Below are 19463 nucleotides of genomic sequence, written 5' to 3'. Positions count from 1 at the left end.
TTGTGAGGCACCAGGGGGTGCAGGGAATGCTGGGGGATGTGGTTCCCTCCCAAGCCAGCAACAAGTGTCTCTCCTCAAGGCAGCGTGTCCCGCGCTGTGCGCGTCTGAGCCCCCTTATGAAGCACCATTCATTTGCAGACACAACAGCATCCACTATTTCCACTCCTCCTCCACCTCCCACCCAGTTACATTCACACTCACACCTGCATGCACTACATCATTATCCACTACCTGCATCATCACCACACCAAGCAGAACACACACCTTACTGGCAGACACCTCCACAACATCCAAGCACACATCCCCTGTGTCCTCTCCCACCGTGTCTGTCCCCCCCAAAGTACACAAACACAAGCACTCAGACACCCAACAGCCATCCACCTCACAACAGCATACAACCCATGCACCTGCACCCAAATCCAGCAGACAAACACCTTCAACAACCACTCCCTCATCCTCCACTCCCATTTATTCTCCCTCTTTCTGCCCCAATGTCCCTAAAAAGCTTTTCCTTTCCACCATTGACCTCTTCCCTACCCCTCCCCCCCTCGTCCTGCAGGTGTGGCCAGGGTATCAAGAACCCAGCCAAGCACCTCAGCCAAACAGTCCACGGGCCCAGTTTCATCAGCACCTACTCATGGTGGAAAGGATTCCAGGCCACAAATAGTGAAGGGGAAGGAGCCTGCACCAGCCAGCAGGAAGGGGAAGGAGCCTGCACCAGCCAGCAAGAAGGGGAAGGAGCCTGCGCCAGCAGCTGTCACAAAGCCCCCACCGCCAGCCGTGGTTGTGCAGCCATCAGTGAGTGCAAGGGCTGAGCATGAGCCTCCCACTACCACCACCACAGTGCAGCCATCGGAGGGTGCAGGGGCTGGGCAGGAGTCTCCCACAACCAACACCACCACAGTGCAGCCATTGGAGGGTGCAGGGGCTGAGCAGGAGCTTCCCACAACCACCACCACCACAGAGCAGCTATCGGAGGGTACAGGAGCTGAGCAGGAGCCTCCTATTACCACCACCACAGTGCTGCTGTCACCGCCGGCGGACGTCATATGATCCAGCCTCCATGGGCTGCTGTGTGGCCTGCCCCCACCAGAACCAGTGGGAAAGTCACCCACCTGAGAGACTGTGGCCTTGCACTCCCCAGGACCAAGCACAGGGCATGTTGCCCCCTCTAAAACCAGTGGGAGAGACACCCACCTGAGAGACTGTGGCCTTGCACTCCCCAGGACAAAGCACAGGGCATGCTGCCTCCTCCAGAACCAGTGGGCAAGCCACCCACTCGAGAGACTGTGGCCTTGCACTCCCCAGAACCAAGCACAGGGCATGTTGGCCCCTCCAGAACCAGTGGGAAAGTCACCCACTCCAGAAACTGTGGCCTTGCACTCCCTAGGACATGTTGCCCCCTCCAGAACCAGTGGGCAAGTCACCCACCTGAGAGACTGTGGCCTTGCACTCCCCAGGACAGAGTAATGGGCATGTTGCCCCCTCCAGATACAGTGGTCTTGTTTCCGCATCCGGCTGAGGTGCCCCTCCTCCCCCTGAGGTGCCTGTCTATTTTCCAACTGATGCCCCTCCAGTGCTCTCTCCGTTTTGGTGCAGGGATCAAGTGGGGCCTTGGACTTTGCCCTGTGGCCATGTGGCCCCTGTGAACTGTGGAATGGGCAGTGTCCCATTGTTGTACATTTGCACATATCTGTTGCATTGCCACTTTGACTTATTAATTTTGATGTTGATCTTATTACAATCACTTTAGTCAATTCCTGTTGTCCTTGCATTATTCAGATGATTTACAAGGATAAATTATTTTTTTGGTGCAGCTGGTTGGGTGTATGGTGTGTGTGTATGGGGTGTGTGTGGTGCATGTGTGTGTCACTCTCGTTTTCCTCCCCTCCTCCCTTAGGTGCTAGGCAGCTGTACTCACCGCTGTTACGTGGCGTTGGTGTTCAAGGTGGAGCATAACGTAGAAGATCATCAGAAATTCTGGTTCCATGGCAGTGTGGTTCTTCCCTGTGTCTCCAAAGGTGAGTCCTTTCACTTCTGAGCTCTGTTTCCACTAGGCTTTTGATGGTGTTGGTACCGGCCCGGAAAAGGTGGCGGTTTGGCATGTCATATTATGGTAGGCGGAACTTTGTCTTCTGCCTGGCTGTAGGCGGCTACCGCTGTGGTGACTGTTATTTCGGCCCTGGCCGTCGGTGTGGTACATTGGCAGCACAGTAAGCAGCAGTCCAGCAAGGTACTAGTCCAGCAAGGCAGCAGTCCAGTGTAGTGTCAGACCTTCTGCAGAACAGCAGTCTTTCTTCCTGGCAGTGTATCCAGAGGTACAGAAGTGTACTGAAGAGTTGGTGTCTGAGGCCCAATATTTATACCTGGTGTCCTTCCTCTGGAAGGTGAGAGAAATCCCCCTGTGTTGTTTCCAGGTGTCTTGCTTTCCATGCCGTAGCTTCAGAATAACTACAGGGGGCATGCAGAACTTTGTGTGGAGACAGGATAAAGCCTATTCAAGTGCAAGTAGGGCTGGGTCCAGCTCCCCCCTCACACCCTGGCAGTGATGGACCATCCAGGCACACCTAAACTTTCTATTGTGTGTGGCTGTCTAGGATGAATACACAAATTCCAACTGTCAACTACACCCAGTCATTGTACCCAGGGACAGTCTACAGGCACTACATGGCTAAAGAAGGAAAATGGCAACTTTAAAACTCACAAACAGGCTGCAATAGCAGGCCTGAGACATTTGTAAAGGGCTATTTAAGTGGGTGGCACAATCAGTGATGCTGGCCACTAGTAGAATTCTAGGCCCTGGGCACATGTAGTTCCAGTTCTACTTCACTAGAGACTTACAAGTAAATTAAATATGCCAAATTGGGGATAAGATAATGGTACTATGTTTTAACCCCATTGCTTCTAGCTTGCACTTAGGCCCTCATGACTTTTTGTACACATAAGCTATCCACGCCAAACTTCCATCCATTTTTTCCAATAGCCTAGGGATTCTAAAGGTACCCAGATTTTGTGGGTTACCCTGGAGGAGACCAAGAAATTAGCCAAAATACAGCTAAAAATTAGATTTTTGTGGAAAATGGGAAAATAGTGTTGCAGAAGAAGCATGTGTTTTTTCCCGCAAATTGCATCAAAAAAGGGATTATGATGCTGAAATCACCATCTTCCCAGCTTTCAGGAACAGGCAAACTTGAATCAGAAGATGATATTTTTCAACACAGTTTTGGCATTTTACTGGGACATTCCCCCTTTTTCACTATTTTTTGTGCTTTCAGCCTCCTTCCAGTTACTGACAGAAATAGGTGAGAAACCAATGGTGGATCCCGGACAGCTAAACATTTCTGAAAAGTAGGCAACATTCTGAATTCAGGAAGAGGTCATTTGTGTAGATCCTTCAAGGCTTTCCTGCAAAAAATAACAGCTGCAATAAAAAACATTAAAATTGAATTGAAAAAAACAGCCATTTCTTTCCATGTTTTCTTCTGTAACTTTTTCCAGCTATGGCACATTTTTAAAAGCAATATACTGTTACTCTTCTGGTTGTGGAGATATACAGGGCTTGTAGGTTCATCAAGAACCCCAGGCACCCAGAGCCAATAAATGAGCTGCACCATGCAATGGGTTTTCTTTGTATACTGGGTATACAGCAATTATTTTGGTAAAATATAAAGAGTGAAAAATAGGTATCAAGGAAACCTTTGTATTTCCAAAATGGGCAGAAGATATGGGATGGGGAAGCAGTGGTTATTTGCACATCTCTGAATTCGGGAGTACCCATACTAGCATGTGAATTACAGGGCACTTCTCAAAAAGACTTCTTTCTTACACACTGTCTTACATTTGGAAGGAAAAAATGTAGAGAAAGACAAGGGACAATAGCGCTTGTTCTTCTATTCTGTGTTCCCCTAAGTCTCCCAATAAAATTGGTACCACACTTGTGTGGGTAGGCCTAGTGCCAGCGACAAGAAACGCAACATGGACACATCACATTTTTACATTGAAATCTGACGTGTTTTTTGGAAAGTGCCTAGCTGTGGATTTTGGCCCCTAGGTTAGCTGGCACCTAGGGAAACTTAGCAAACCTGTGCATTTTTTAAAACTAGACACAGTGTGGAACCCAGGATGGGTTAACCTGTGGCGCTCTCACCCGCTTCGGTTACCCTGAATCCTTTGCAAACCTCAAAATTTTGCAAACAAAACAGTTTTTCCTCAGATTTCAGTGTTGGAAAGTTCTGGAATCTGAGAGGAGCCACACCTGTGTGGGCATGCCTAGTGCCCGCGAAAGGAAATGCCCCAAAACAGAACATGGCCACATCAAAAGTATCTATTACAAAACGACCTGTTTTTGCAAGGAGGGGCACCTGCGTTTTTGGCCCTGGGTTCAGTAGCCATCTAGGGAAACCCACCAAACCCAGACATTTCTGAAAACTAGACACCCGAGGGAGTCCAGGGAGGTATGACTTGCATGGATCCCCTAGTGTTTTCTTACCCAGAATCCTCAGAAAACCTCACATTTGGCTAAAATCAAATTTTCCTCAAATTTCTGTGTGGGATCACTGCACCACCCAAATTTTCTACCACCCAACGCTCACCTCAGTCTCCAGATAAAAATCATACCTCACTTGTGTAGGTGGGCCAAGTGCCTGTGACAGGGAAGTGCCATAAACATGTTGAAATTGAGGGGGAACCAAAGTGGGTCCAAAAGGGGAGTTTGAAAAAAATGTTTTTATGCTGACAAGTGTAGGGAAAATGCGTGATTTCAATCAAAGTTGGAGGTTTCCAGGGCATAGTGGGTAAGAAAATGGTGTGGGGTGCATGTGAAGCACACCACCCTGGACTCACCCAGATGTTTAGTTTTCAAATGTGTGTAGGTCTGGTAGATTTTTCTAGGAGGCAAGGTCCCAAAGTCCAAAAAGTGCAGCTGCTCATCATTCCAAGTGGGACAATATTGAGATTTAGCCAAGCTCTCTAAGTCCAAATGTAAAATCAAAATCCAAAATAATCAATTGTCCTCTTGCTTGTCATTGAGATAAGATCCTTAGTTTTCAGGAGGGGCTGAAAGACTGTTACCCCCTTCAGTTGGGGTGGAGGGGCATAACCATGCCAATACTGGTTGGCAGCCCCCAACCCTCTATTTTTTTAATTCCCTGGCATCTAGTAGGCTTTCTGACCCCCCCAATGAGTGGATAAGGGGTAATTGCCCCATCTGCCCACTGGTGGGCAGAACACCTTTGTCCCCATTCATTTGGGGTGGGGGTATGGCCATACCCCACCCTTTTTTTAAAAAAAGTGCTTCCCTGGTGTCTAGTGGGCTTTCTGCCACCCCCCTGGGGGCAGAAGGGCTTATTAAAAATAGGCTGATCTGCCCCAAGGGGGTCAAAAATGGCCAACAGTAATGTGTCCCCATGAACAGTGACCCTTGCCTAAGGGGCCACCCCCAAACAAAACAAATACACAGCAATCCCTGGTGCTAAGTGGTTTCTGTCCACCCTGGGGGCAGATTGGCCTAATAGAAATAGGCTGATCTGCCCACAAGGGGGGCAGAAATGGCCTCAAATAATATGCCCCATGAGAGCGACCCTTGCCTAAGGGGTCGCTCTCCTTACGAAATTATAAAAAAGAAAAAATCCCTGGTGTCTAGTTTCTGCCCTCTTGGAGGTGTGTTGGCCTAATAAAAGTATGCCAATCTGCCCCCGATGGGGGCAGAAATGGCCTAAAATAATATTGTCCCCAGGGGAGTGACTTTTACCTTAGGGGCCGCTCCCCTTCTGTTAAAAAAAAGTAAACTATCCCTGGTGCCTACTGGTTTCTGCCCCCCTTGGGGGCAGGTGGGACCAATTAAAATAGCCTGATCTGCACCCAAAGGGGGAAGAAATGGCCTAAAATATAATTATGTCTCTGGGGAGAGACCATTGCCCAAGGGGTCACTCCCCTTATTGATAAACAAAAAAAAATGCCTGGTGTCTAGTGGCATTCCTGCAGTACGATCGCTATGAGATCGTGCTGCAGGAATGCTCAGAGTCATGAAAAGGAAAGGAAAAGCCTTTCCTTTTCATACCTCTCTGACCCCTCCCCCCATCTGAGGAGAAACAAATCAGTTTCTCCTCTGTCACGCTGGAAGCCATGCTTCCAGCGCGATGGGGGTGACTTCTGATGAAGTCATCGCGGGCTGATGTCATCAGATGTCACTTGGAGGATCAGGGGGGCTCAGGGGTGGAAATGGATGGAAGTGCTTCCCCTGCCATCCCTGACTGGGGTGTGTGGGCGGGTGACCCACGGGGGGAGCACTAGCGCTTCCCCCGTGAGCCAGCAGCAGTGCTGTAGCCGAGGATGTAACTGTTACATTCACAGCAGCCTAGGGGTTAAAGGAGTGAGCACGTACACTTCAGCACTGGCTAGCAGTAGAAAAGTGTGCAGAGTCCTAAGGCCAGCAAAAATGAGATCAGCAGAAAGGAAAATTAAGGATGAAGGCAAAAAGCTTGAGGATGACCACCCTCAGGCTGACAGCTCTAACAATAAATAATATAAGTTTGTGTCAAGTTTCTCTCCAAAGACCAGTGGTAGCAGGAATAGACTCAGATCAGACAACAACAATACATTTATTAACACAGTTCTTTCTTTGTTATCTGAAGGCAAAGAACAGGACACAGTGAAAGTGACACCGAGCACAGAGAACCCCAATATGTATATCGCATGTTGTAAGTAGAAAATTGTCATTCAACAAATCTTTACCATTTTTTTGAAATACAGAGCAGCAGAAAGATGTGTTGAACGCTCATCATTCATCCTTTATCTGCTATAATTGAATCTTAATGGGATGCAAACATATATAATTCATTCATATCCTTGACATGGGGTAGGACTGGACAACTGGATAGAAGAATTTGAGGACTGTGAAATCTAATCTATGCAACACCTTCAGATTATTAGAACTCACACACCTCCATAAACAGTGTATTGAACTTTGTAGCCACAATACATTAACTATAACTCACTCCTTCTCCATGCACAGCTTATACCTTTCCATATTGTTTAATTTATAGCATGTAAAATTATGGCATTTAAGACAACACATATGAGATTGGAAATCACATATTTTGGAGAATCCTGTACATAGCAGAGTGTTGAGTTTTAGTTAATGTATTGTGACTATCAAGTTCAATACACTGTGTATGGAGGTGCGCGAGTTATAACAGGTGTTGCATAAATTATCAAGTTAAGGGATAAGTATAAATTTAGACTTTCTAACTGTTTTGTAGTTTAAGTTTTTTTTTAATAGAAAGAATAAAGTTATAGTGGTTTGAAGGTGGTGCATAAATTATACATTTACGGTATAACTATAACTTTAGACTATATAATGTTTGTGTAGTTTAAGTTTGGTTTATACAGAAAGAAAAAATAAAGTTTTCCTAACTGCAACAAAGGTTGCAAAGGCTAAAGGCTTGACCTATGTTTTTATTGAATATATGTTAGAAATTGGATCTCTTCAGACACGCCTGCAGCCTGACTCCCATAGACTCTTTAGACACGCCTGCAGCCTGAACCACTGAATGGAATTATACCACATTTGGTAGAAAGGTAGCTTTTGGTCCGGAAATTACACTTCTTGTTATTTGATGTAAATCTGTTCAGTAGTTTTCGCTATATTGAAGAAAATCCAAATGTGTACAGTGGGGGGGGGGGTAAGCACAGATCTCATGGTGAGATCTGATTGGCTGTCAGCACAATCAGAAAGTGATGGCAGCCTTCCGGGGACCAATATACATGAAGGCACACCTTTAAAAATGCATTGTAGTGAATGGCAGGTTTTGAGGGTCACTAAAAGGAGAATGTGTAAAGGGTGGTAACAACTTTTAGTTTCAATATAAATCATTTGTTTATGGTAACATACCAATTTTAGGAATTGTGGTGTGTTCCATGGTGATTTTACCCTGCTGGGGTTTCATGAATAATGTTTGAGAGAAAACTGTTTTCTCATAATGTTCCCATAGAGGTTATGGAAGGCGCTCCAGACGCTAGGATGAGGGCATATTTTTTATAAATTCACACTATCTTTCTGAGTCATATGAGAATGATGTCTGACATTCTCTGTAAAACATAAACTTTCAACAAGAGCAGCCTGTCAGTTGATTCCTTTGTGTTCTCCTGCAGCCTCCCAGAGTGTTCTAATGAACAACTGGAGGGCTACCAGTCTTACTTATGACAAAAGTGTGACACACCTGAAGTCATCTTGATTAAATCAAACTGGGAAAAATGTACAACATTTAATTTAGAAAGGAACAAAATGAGGGCGTTCATTTTATCATCGAAATTATAGTTACTGCTGTAGAAAGAAAAATTAGGACACGTTTTAAGGGAGTTCTCAAATATCTTCCTCTTGTGTTTAATTGAAACATTTTGATGTGCACTCTGAAACATGCACTTTCAACACCAGCAGCAGACTGACAGTTAAGTCCCTGGTGATCAGCGGCCTTACTACAATGTTCTAATGAGCAACTAGAGTGTTAACATTCTGAATTTATGCCAAAAGCGTGATGCATCACAATGCCACCTTGATGAAATCGAAGTCGAAAACTGAAAGAAGTTCTACTGAGGATACTGTAGTAAATGAGGAAATGAGGGAGTTTTAGAACACATAAATCTCCCAAGAAGGCCACTAAATGTAACCCAAGTATAGCCCAGTGACAGAAGTGTTCAAAACACTTAGGGGGTCATTATGACTTTGGCGGACAGAAAAGCCCGTCTGCTGAAGCCTAAAGGCTAAAGACTGGAATGGACTCCCCCAGCACCTCAGGACCTCCCCTACTCTGCAGGAGTTCCGTGGTCATTGGGTCGTAATAAGGCCCTTAATTATTATTATTTTTTTTTGCAGTTTTATATTGTGCAGACGACCTGCAGGTTCTGAAGTGCTTTATATGAGCATCAGTTACATTACACCAGGACACATTAATTTTGGGTTTAGGCACAGGGAGATTAAGTGAATCGCCCAGAATCACATAATGTCGACCTGAAGCTGAAACTCGAGTTTGGTACCTCAGCTGCAAAGTATGCAGCTCTGGCCAAAATGCCACATCCTCTCCCCTAAGTGATCAAGTCAAGTGATCCACTGGATAAAAAAACATAAGGATAGCAAATAATTTAATAGAGCTTTGTCATTATGTGGGAACTCAGACTAGTTTGTTTGGAGCATTAACCATAATTTCCATGGAAATAAAACCCTCTCATTTTTTATCAATTCTAAAGGAATTGGTTTAAGAATTACAGTTTTGGTTACATCAAGATGACTTCAAGCATACCACACTTTTGTAATAAATATAGAATGTTAGCAATCTAGTGTTTCATTAGAATACTGGGAGAGGCAGATGTCAGGGGCACAGACTCGGGCAATTGAGGGCAGGGAGACGGGTGCAAAGGCAACAAGTTGACCACGATGGGAAGGAGGGAGGGGCAGTGGCACCTCAACGGACCATGGAGGGCAGAGGAAAGGGGGGCAGGAGCAACATTCCAACCTTGCAGGATAGGCAAGGGAGACTGTGGCAAAATAACAGACCATTGAGGGCAGAAGGAAGAGGCACTGCCAGAACAACTATACATGTCAACAGATCCAATTCAGGCTATGGACTCCCAACGTTTTTTTAACCCAAAATGGCTTTTTTATCTGTCTCCTGCCTAAGTTTCCTCTGGCAAGTATGGTACATTGAGTCACAGAGGGTAGGAGGAAAATGGTACGGACATGAACTTGGATAACAGAGGGCCAGAGGGAGATGGGCGGGGGCACCAAACTGGCAGGTGTCAGGGGTTGCAGCAGCACAATACACCACACAGGAGAAGTGGGACAGCAGTGCAGCACATCAGACCATGGAAAACAATAGGGAGGGGACAGGGCCAGGCACATGGACATCAGAGAGCAGACGGGAAAGAGGCAAGGGCAGGAAGCTGGCCATACCGGACAGACAGGAGAGGCAGATGCAGTATAATAGACTTTGAAGAGCAGGAAGGAGGGGGCAGGGACAGAACAACTTACCAGACAAGGCAGCAGGGAGGGGAGAGGGGCCTGCACATGGAAAACAGAGGGCAGGAGAGCAATGATGGGGCATAGAATTGGGCTACGAAGGGCAGGAGCAGCGGGCAGAAACATAAGCTAAATGGAAGGCAGTAGTAGCACATCAGACCAAGCAGGGCAGGAGGGAGGGGGCTGGTGCATGTACTCAGACAACAGAGGATAGTGAGGAGGTGGATGGGGCTGTAAGATAACTGTTCAGGGCAGGCGGGAAGGACAGTGCCAGAACAACATCCACAGAGGGCTGTAATGAGAGAGCAGGGGCATGAACCTTAATAGGAGGAGGGGGGCATAAGCAGCAAGCTTAGGTGGGAGCAGCACAATGCCAGGCCCTGCGTCCAACCCCTCTCACCATGCATTGCAGTGGGCATCTTACTTAACATTAAGAAATACTCTAGAAATTCAAAGGTTACAGCTACGTTAAATAGAATTTAAAAAAACATATATTGGATGTGTAATAAATCGTAAAAAAGTCTAAAAATATGTTAATCTAAATTAAAAAACAATGTAAAAAAGATGAAAGTGATAAAACACTTGGTGGGCTTCACAGGTTCAAATCCCAGAAAGGTCAACTTTGCAGTTAATTTCTCAAACAAATAAAATGAATGGGTTTGCAGTAAAATGTATTGAGTACTTAGAAAGTACCGTTAATTTACGATGTGGAAAACTTTGGCACACAGTCGCCTGTAAGAATTGCGTACAAAGCAGTCTCCAATGTTCTTATTAAATTCTAGTTGTGACCCCAGTCCTTTCCTGTAATAAGGAAAGTGACCTGGCTATTCTACTGTAATGAGCTATTACAGTTCACTTGTGATGCCATAACGCCTAAAGTCCTAAAAAAGAGTTAGGGACCTATTTATACTCTGTTTGCGCTGAATTAACGTCATTTTCTTACGCTAATTCTGCGCAAACTTAACTCCATATTTATATTTTGGCGTTAGATATGTCTAGCACCAAAATATTGGAGTGAAAGTCATTTTTTGCCTGCAGAAAACTACCTTGCATCAATGAGATGCAAGGTAGGTGTTCCTGGGCAAAAAATGACTCAAAGGCCCTAGCGCCTTATTTATCCTCCCGTGCAAAAATGGTGCACGGGAGGAGTGCGGGCCTAAATAATGGTGCTAAGCTTGCTTAGCACCATTATGTCAAACCTGCGTTGGGGCAGGCATTAGGGCACCTGTGGGTCCATTTCCATCATGGAAGACCATGCAATAAGCCCGCAGGTGCCCTCCCCAGGCCCCAGGGACACCCACACCAAAGGGACAGTGGAGGTAAGTACAGGTAAGTAAAGGAAAGTATTTACCTTTTTTCTTAAAGTGCCATGGCACTGGGTGCACTGGCCATGCCCAGGGGACCCTTGTCCCCTGTTCTGGCCATTGGGGTGGTGGGCATGACTCCGGTCTTTTATAAGACAGGAGTCATGTGGTATTGTAGGTTTAGCGTCAATAAATGATGCTAGGCTAGTTAGAGTCATCTTTTTTTACTCTAACCAGCCTAATGTTGTTTTCAACCATAAACCCACTACCCCCATACTGCCACCCCTCACCTGGCTAACGTCATTCTCCATGACGTTAGCCCACCCTTTGCACCGGATTGCACCATTCCTTAAATAAAAAGCCCAGCAGGTGCCTTGGAATGGCGCTAGCTGGCGGCATACTTTTTGACACTAAACTGCATTACCGCAGTTTAACGTCAAAAAGTATAAATCAGGGCCTTAGTGTGGAATTCAGGCTACTGAACAGAATTAAAACTGCTGTACAAACTCAATAAATGATGCTAGGCTGGTTAGAGCCATCTTTTTTTTACTCTAACCAGCCGAACGTCATTTTTTAACGCTAAACCCCCTATTCCCATTCCCCCACCCGGCTAACGTCATTCTCCATGACGTTAGCCCACCCTTTGCACCGGAATGCACCATTCCTTAAATAAGAAGCCCAGCAGGCACCTTGGAATGGCGCAAGCTGGCGGCATACTTTTTGACACTAAACTGTATTAGCGCAGTTTAACATCAAAAAGTATAAATCACGGCTTTAGTGTGGAATTCCGGCTACTGAACAGAACTAAAACTGCTGTACAAACTCAATAAATGATGCTAGGCTGGTTAGAGCCATCTTATTTCACTCTAACCAGCCTAACGTCATTTTTTACCGCTAAACCCACTACTCCCATTCTGCCACCCCCACCCTTCTCCATGACGTTAGCCCACCGTTTGCGCCAGATTGTGCCATTCCATAAATAAGACGCCCAACAGGCTCTTCGAATGGCGCTAGCCAGCGGTATACTTTTTTACACTAAACTGCGTTAGCGCAGTTTAACGTCAAAAAGTATAAATCAGGGCCTTAGTGTGGAAGTCAGGCTACTGAACAGAACTAAAACTGCTGTACAAACATCTAAAGGGATATCTAGCTTTACACCTCGCTACTGGGCTCTTCTCCTGAAGGTTCAGAACTATTCTTGGATGAAGAGGAAACATTTATGGAAGTATTCTTTTACTGAACTGATGAACTTCACTGCAAGAAATTAGCAACATGTCTATATATTACCCGAATCTAAAGTGGAGTCACTTTGAAAGTGACTTACAGAAAACCGCTTGGAATTAAATTAGCAACAAATTGCAAGGTGCACGTTGCCCGGTTTATCATCACAGTACATATTCCAAATATAGGGGGTCATTCTGACCTCGGCGGTAAAAGGCGCCTACCGCCGGTCAGAAATCCTCCATAATCCCGCCGCGGTCGCGGAAACCCGCCACGGTCATTCTGACCCGCAGAAGGCAAACCTCCGAAAATCCGACCGCCACAACAGACCGCCAGACCAGCGGTCGGCGGAAAGGTGGAGGTGACCAAACCTCCACCGCCACGCCAACAGAAATACGCCCATCCCATTACGACCCACGAATCCACGCGGCGGTCATTCAAACGCGGTATTCCATTGGCGGGACACACCGCCGCGGTCAGAATACACACAAACGAACAAAACTCAGCCACATTGGACGATTTGAATCCCACACACCTGATACACATACACACACCACTCCCACACACACAATACAATATAAAACACACACCCACATCACCCACAAACCCCTACGCTAAAAAATTCGTCAAGAAGGCAAGAGCGAGACACCAGCATCCAAAAAATAACAGCCACAGCCACTCAACACCATCACCCACACACTATCCACACACAAAACAACACACACCACCACACTCAACTCACTTAAATACACATACTCCACCCCACACATCATACACACCACCCCATGGCACCCCAAAGACAACCCCGCTTCACAGACGAAGAACTCAGGGTCATGGTGGAGGAAATCGTTCGGGTAGAGCCCCAGCTGTTCGGCACACAGATACAATACACCAGCATTGCCCGGAGGACGGAGCTATGGCAGAGGATTGTCGACAGGGTGAACGCAGTGGGACAGCACCCCAGAAATCGGGAAGACATCAGGAAGCGATGGAACGACCTACGGGGGAAGGTGCGTTCCATGGTATCCAGGCACAACATCGCCGTGCAGAAGACTGGCGGAGGACCCCCACCTCAACCCCCACAATTCACATCATGGGAGGAGGAAGTCTTGAACATCCTGCATCCTGACGGCCTCGCAGGAGTCGGCGGAGGAATGGATACCCCAACCCTCACCCCCATCCTCGAACCCCACCCTCACCCCCATCCTCGAACCCCACCCTCACCCCCACCCCCACCACCATCCTCACCCCCACCACCATCCTCACCCCCACCCCCAGCACACCTATTCCCCGCCAATGTCTCACCATCACAACCCACACATCCCAAAACCTAGGCCTGCATGCGTCCACTAAGCATGGACACCCATCACCAAAGCATGCCCAATGCATATACACATCCCCCCCACAAGCCACCCTCACCAAAGCCCCCACACACGAATGCCAGCACTTGGGGACACGAGAACCCCCAGATACACCCATATGCGACACATTGAAACTATAACCATACCTCTATACCCCTGCAGGACCCGACCGTCAACACACCGCGGCGGAGGGGCCAGAATTCTCCACACCCCCCACCCAAGAGGCCGTCAGCGATGACAGCAGGTCTGTCGACCTGGACACCGATGACCAGCCCGGACCATCGGGGACCTCTGGACAGTCGGTTCCCCTCACACAGGCCCAGGCCACTACAGACCCAAACCCCTCTGGGAACACCAGCACAGCTCCCACCCAGCGGGCCCATGCCTCTGTCTCCAGGGCGCGTCAATCTGCGGTGTGTCTACCACTACAGGGCACCCAGGATAACCCACCACCCCAACAACAACAGGGACCTGGGGGCAGTGGTAGTGGGCACACCGGCCAGGGGGCAGAGGCCCAGGGAAACAGGGGAACTCGGAGGGCAGCTGTGCGACAGGGGGGGGAGGAGAGGCCCAGGGAACCCACTCTCCACGAGGTCCTCACCACCATCATGGGAGCATACAACCGCTCCCAGGAGACGATGGCGACGGTACTGGCCCGGTTCCAGGAGATCCAGGTGCTGCAGGAGGAACACTATCGGGGGTACAGGGAGGACATCAGAGCCATCAACACCACCCTGGTTACCATGGTAGGGCTGCTGCAGGACCTCGTCAACAACAGGGCGGACACTGAACAACACCCAAGGGCACCTGCCACTAGCCTGGACCAAGAATAGCCAACCACCTCCGCCGGCGCTAGTGGACAGGAGGCCCCCGCACAGCAGCAGCCCACCAGACCCCCACCTCCTGCAGGAGAAGAACCACCCCGCAAGAGGGCCCTGAGATCTCGCAAGAAGACAGAGTAGGATGTCAAGACCCCCGCCAGCAAAGGATACCACCTGATGTCATCCCACTGTCCCACATTGTCACCCTGTCCATCCTTGAACTGCCCATGCTCCATCTCTCCACAGGCCTCTGGACAATGCACCTGTGTGACTGTTACTCTGGACTCTGCCATGGACATTCCTTCACCATAGCCCCCACCCACTTGAAACCACCCATCCCATTTTGAGCACTTAAATAAACACCTATTTTGCACCAAAATATCAGGAGTCTGGCTGTGATTTCAATAGATTGTAATTGACATGACAGTGCAAATATGTCCTTGTACATGGTGAAGTCAACAAACAGCTGCCACAAAGCTGTAGTCCATGGGGAAACGAAGCACAGGACTCGTAGTGGGGACCCCAGATCTGAAATAGGGAGGGAAAAGCCAAAACTCAGTCATCATACACTGGGGCAAATAGACAGGCAGCAGAGATGCTGGAGAGTAGTTAACATTTACTAAATTATCTTTGAAATGTTACCTGTGTCCTATTGGAAGTACTGTTCAATGATTCTGTCCCTGTTGTCTGTTTCAGCCCCGTCGTCTTCCTCCTCGTCACTCTCCTCAGGTTCCACCGGTGCCACAACACCACCGTCTCGACCATCCTCCTGCAGGAAAGGCACCTGGCGGCGCAAAGCCAGGTTGTGAAGCATGCAGCAGGCCACGATGATGTGACACACCTTCTTAGGTGAGTACATTAGGGATCCACCTGTCATATGCAGGCAGCGAAACCTGGCCTTTAGGAGGCCAAAGGTGCGTTCGATCACCCTCCTAGTACGCCCATGGGCCTCATTGTACCGTTCCTCTGCCCTGGTCCGGGGATTCCTTACTGGGGTCAGTAGCCACGACAGGTTGGGGTACCCAGAGTCCCCCACTAGCTATACACGGTGTCTCTGTAGCTGTTCCATCACGTAAGGGATGCTGCTATTCCTGAGGATGTAGGCGTCATGCACTGACCCTGGGAATTTGGCATTTACATGCGAGATGTACTGGTCAGCCAAACACACCACCTGGATGTTCATTGAATGGTAATTTTTTCTGTTCCTGTACACCTGCTCCCTGTCTCTTGGGGGAACCAAAGCCACATGGGTCCCATCAATGGCACCAATTACGTTGGGAATATGTCCAAGGGCGTAGAAATCACCCTTCACTGTAGCCAATTCGCCCACCTCAGGGAAAATGATGTAGTTCCTCACGGATTTCATCAGGGCAGACAACACTCTGGATAACACCTTCGAAAACATGGGCTGAGACATCCCGGAAGCAATTCCCACGGTTGTCTGAAATGACCCACTTGCCAAGAAATGGAGTACTGACATGACCTGCACCAGAGGGGGAATCCCTGTGGGTTGGCGGATGGGGGACATCAGGTCGGGCTCCAGCTGGGCACACAGTTCATGGATAGTGGCACGGTTAAGACGGTAGGTCAGGATAATGTGGCGTTCTTCCATTGTCGACAGGTCCACCAGCGGTCGGTACACGGGAGGATTCATCCGTCTCCTCGCCCAACCCAGCGGACGGTGCCTAGGAAGGACAACATGGAGCACACAGTCAAGCAACCCACAGGTACGTACTCACAGCTAGCACAGTATACGATTCTCTATGCAGTGAATGGCGTGTCTGAGTGGCTATGCAAGGCCTAGGCCTGTGTGACGCAGTTGAAATTGAGCCATGTGGGCCCTGGAAATGGCGGCTGCCTGACCTGTGAAGTGTGACAATGGGATGTGAGGTCAATGCGCTGGCGTGGCACACCGCGGCGGGCGGCGGGCGAAGACCGCGGCGCGAAGCCGCATTGGTTAACATTGAAGCCTATGGGTTTCAGGAGCCAATGGCGAAGGGCGCCGGCGGTGGCGGGACGCACCCCAGCGGTACGCACCGCCGCGGACGTGACCGCCATTTTCTATCTACTTATCCACTTGCGACTTGAACTTTCACAGGAGAGGACCTATACTGCAAGTGTTGCTGTGACCTCGGTCTGGAAGGGACAATGGCTGCTGCGACTGGGGAAAGGGCCCCTGCCTTCACTGGAGAGGAACTTGTGGATGGGGTCCTCCCCCAGTATGCGCTACTCTACGGTCCTCCAGACCAACAAGTGAGTTTAATTCAATATGGATTTGGGGCCACTGGCTGGCTTGGGGGCCTGGCGGGGATGGGGGGTATGTTGGGGCTGGCGGGGGGCCTGGCGGGGGGCCTGGCGGGGATTGGGGGCATGTTGGGCATGGCGGGGGGCATGGCGGGGGGCCTGGCGGGGATGGGGGGCATGTTGGGCATGGCGGGGGGCATGGCGGGGGGCCTGGCGGGGATGGGGGGCGTTGGGCCACTGGAAAGGAAAATGCTGACAAACTTGAACGTGGTATTTCTCCCTCCCTGTACGTGTCACATAGGTCCGCGCCCATGAGAAGATCGGGATTTGGCGTGCCATCGCCAAGGAAGTCCGGGCCCTGGGGGTCCACCATCGACGGGGCACCCACTGCCGCAAGAGGTGGGAGGACATCCGCCGCGGGACCAAGAAGACCGCCGAGTCTCTGCTGGGGATGGCCTCCCAACGTAGGCGGGGTGCCTGCCGTCAACTGAGCCCCCTGATGTTCCGGGTCCTGGCGGTGGCCTACCCTGAATTGGATGGGCGCGTGAGGGCAGCACAGCAGACACAAGGGGGTGAGTACAAGCATTATCTACTCTGTTGTCGCGCAGTGGAGGTGTCTGGGTGGGGGAGGAGGGCTGGGGGTCCCCCTAGGCCAGGGCGATATCTGTAGGCTGGGCACCCCCGTAAGCCCCTGTGTCCCCAGCCACCACCCTCAGTAGTTTGTCAGTACAGCCATCCCTGGGCCGTGTCATCCATGGGTGCGGTTGTCAACTCTAGGCGTGTAGGGCATGTTCCACGGAATGCGTAGCGTACCCCAAGTGCGCAACTTAGTGCAGGGGGCATCTGTGTCTGTCATGTCCGCTAACTGTACCGGAGATCCATGTACTCAATATCCCTTTATTTCTCTCTCCCCCCCCCTTTTTGTTTGTCTTTCTGTGCTTGTGTGCATCAGCATCATCAGGCGGAGGAGAAGTGGCATCGGGGCAGGAGGGAGCTGCATCTCACATGGCCCAGGAGGGCCATGCCACAGAGTCAGACTGGACCAGTGAGACGGAGGGCGAGGGGAGCTCCACGACCGGGACGACTGGACCCTGCAGCGACACGGACACGTCCTCGGAAGGGGGCTCCCTTACGGGGGTGGCACCATCCGTGCCCCCCGCCATTACAGGTACAGCCGCCACCCAGCGCACCATCTCCGCCCTCCCAGCAGCCCCTCAGCGTTCGCCCCGTGCCCGCTCTGCCAGGAAGCCGGGCATCTCCTTCGCCCCAGGCACCTCAGGCCCTGCCCCTGTTACCCCCGCTGCCCTCAGTGAGGAGGTCATTGACCTCCTCCGAACGCTCATTGTTGGGCAGACTACCCTTTTGAATGCCATCCAGGGGGTGGAGAGGGAGGTTCATCGCAGCAATGCGTACCTGGAGGGCATTCATTCGGGTCAGGCTGCCCATCAGCGATCGTTCCAGGCTCTGGCCTCAGCACTGACGGCAGCCATTGTCCCTGTCTCCTGCCTGCCTCTACTAACTCCCTCCTCCCAGTCTCCTGTTCCTCTGCCTGTCCCACCCACACCATCAGACCAGCCTGCACACACCTCAACACCCAAGAGAAGCTCATCCAAACATAAGCACCACAGATCACGCAGACATTCACACACGCAACATTCCGATGCAGACATGCCAACAGTCACTACCACCTCTGTGACCCCCACCTCCTCATCTCCCTCCTCCCTCCCTGTGACGTCTACACTCACACCTCCATTCACCTCACCATCAGCCAATGTTTCCATCACCAGCACACCCTCCACTCCAGTCCGCACACGTGCAGTCACCACCCCCACTGCCATTTACACGTCCCCTGTGTCCTCTCCCACTGTGTCTGTCACCCCCTCTTCCACACCACACAAACGCAGCCACCCACCCACCCAACAGCCATCCACCTCACGACAGCCTATCCCTCCTGCACCTGCACCCAAAGACAGCAAACGTGACTCACCTACAACCACATCCTCTCCCTCCACTCCCATTCCCACTGTACCTACCACTCTCCATTGTCCCAAGAAGCTCTTCCTCGCCACTACTAACTTCTTTCCTGACCCTGAGCCCCCCCCTCCTTCTCGTCGGGGTAAGAAGAGCACCTCAGCCACCACCAGCCCTGCAGCCCCCTTGACAAGGGTGCAGGGGTATTGGAGCCCGCCAGCCCGCATGTCTGGATCTTCGCCCAGCAGCAAGGGGACAGCCAGTCCACCCCCTGGGAAGAGGAGCAGAAGGCGGAAGGGTCGCCGCAGGAGCCCGCCTTCTACATCCCCCCGGACACCACCCAGAGACAGTCACCAGCCACAGCTCCAAAGGGAGGAAAGGGCCACAGGCCCACGACTAAGGAGGGCAAGGGCAGTAAGTCGGAGAGGTCAGGCAGCAGGCCTGCTGCCCAGGAGGAGCCCACAACCCCCATAGCCGCTGCCCCGGGAGGAACCGGCACAGCTGCCCCGGGAGAGCCCACCACCCCCAT

Source organism: Pleurodeles waltl, chromosome 2_2 (assembly GCF_031143425.1).
Source record: "Pleurodeles waltl isolate 20211129_DDA chromosome 2_2, aPleWal1.hap1.20221129, whole genome shotgun sequence".
NCBI classification, from domain to species: domain Eukaryota; kingdom Metazoa; phylum Chordata; class Amphibia; order Caudata; family Salamandridae; genus Pleurodeles; species Pleurodeles waltl.
Note: the sequence above shows the minus strand (reverse complement) of the source record.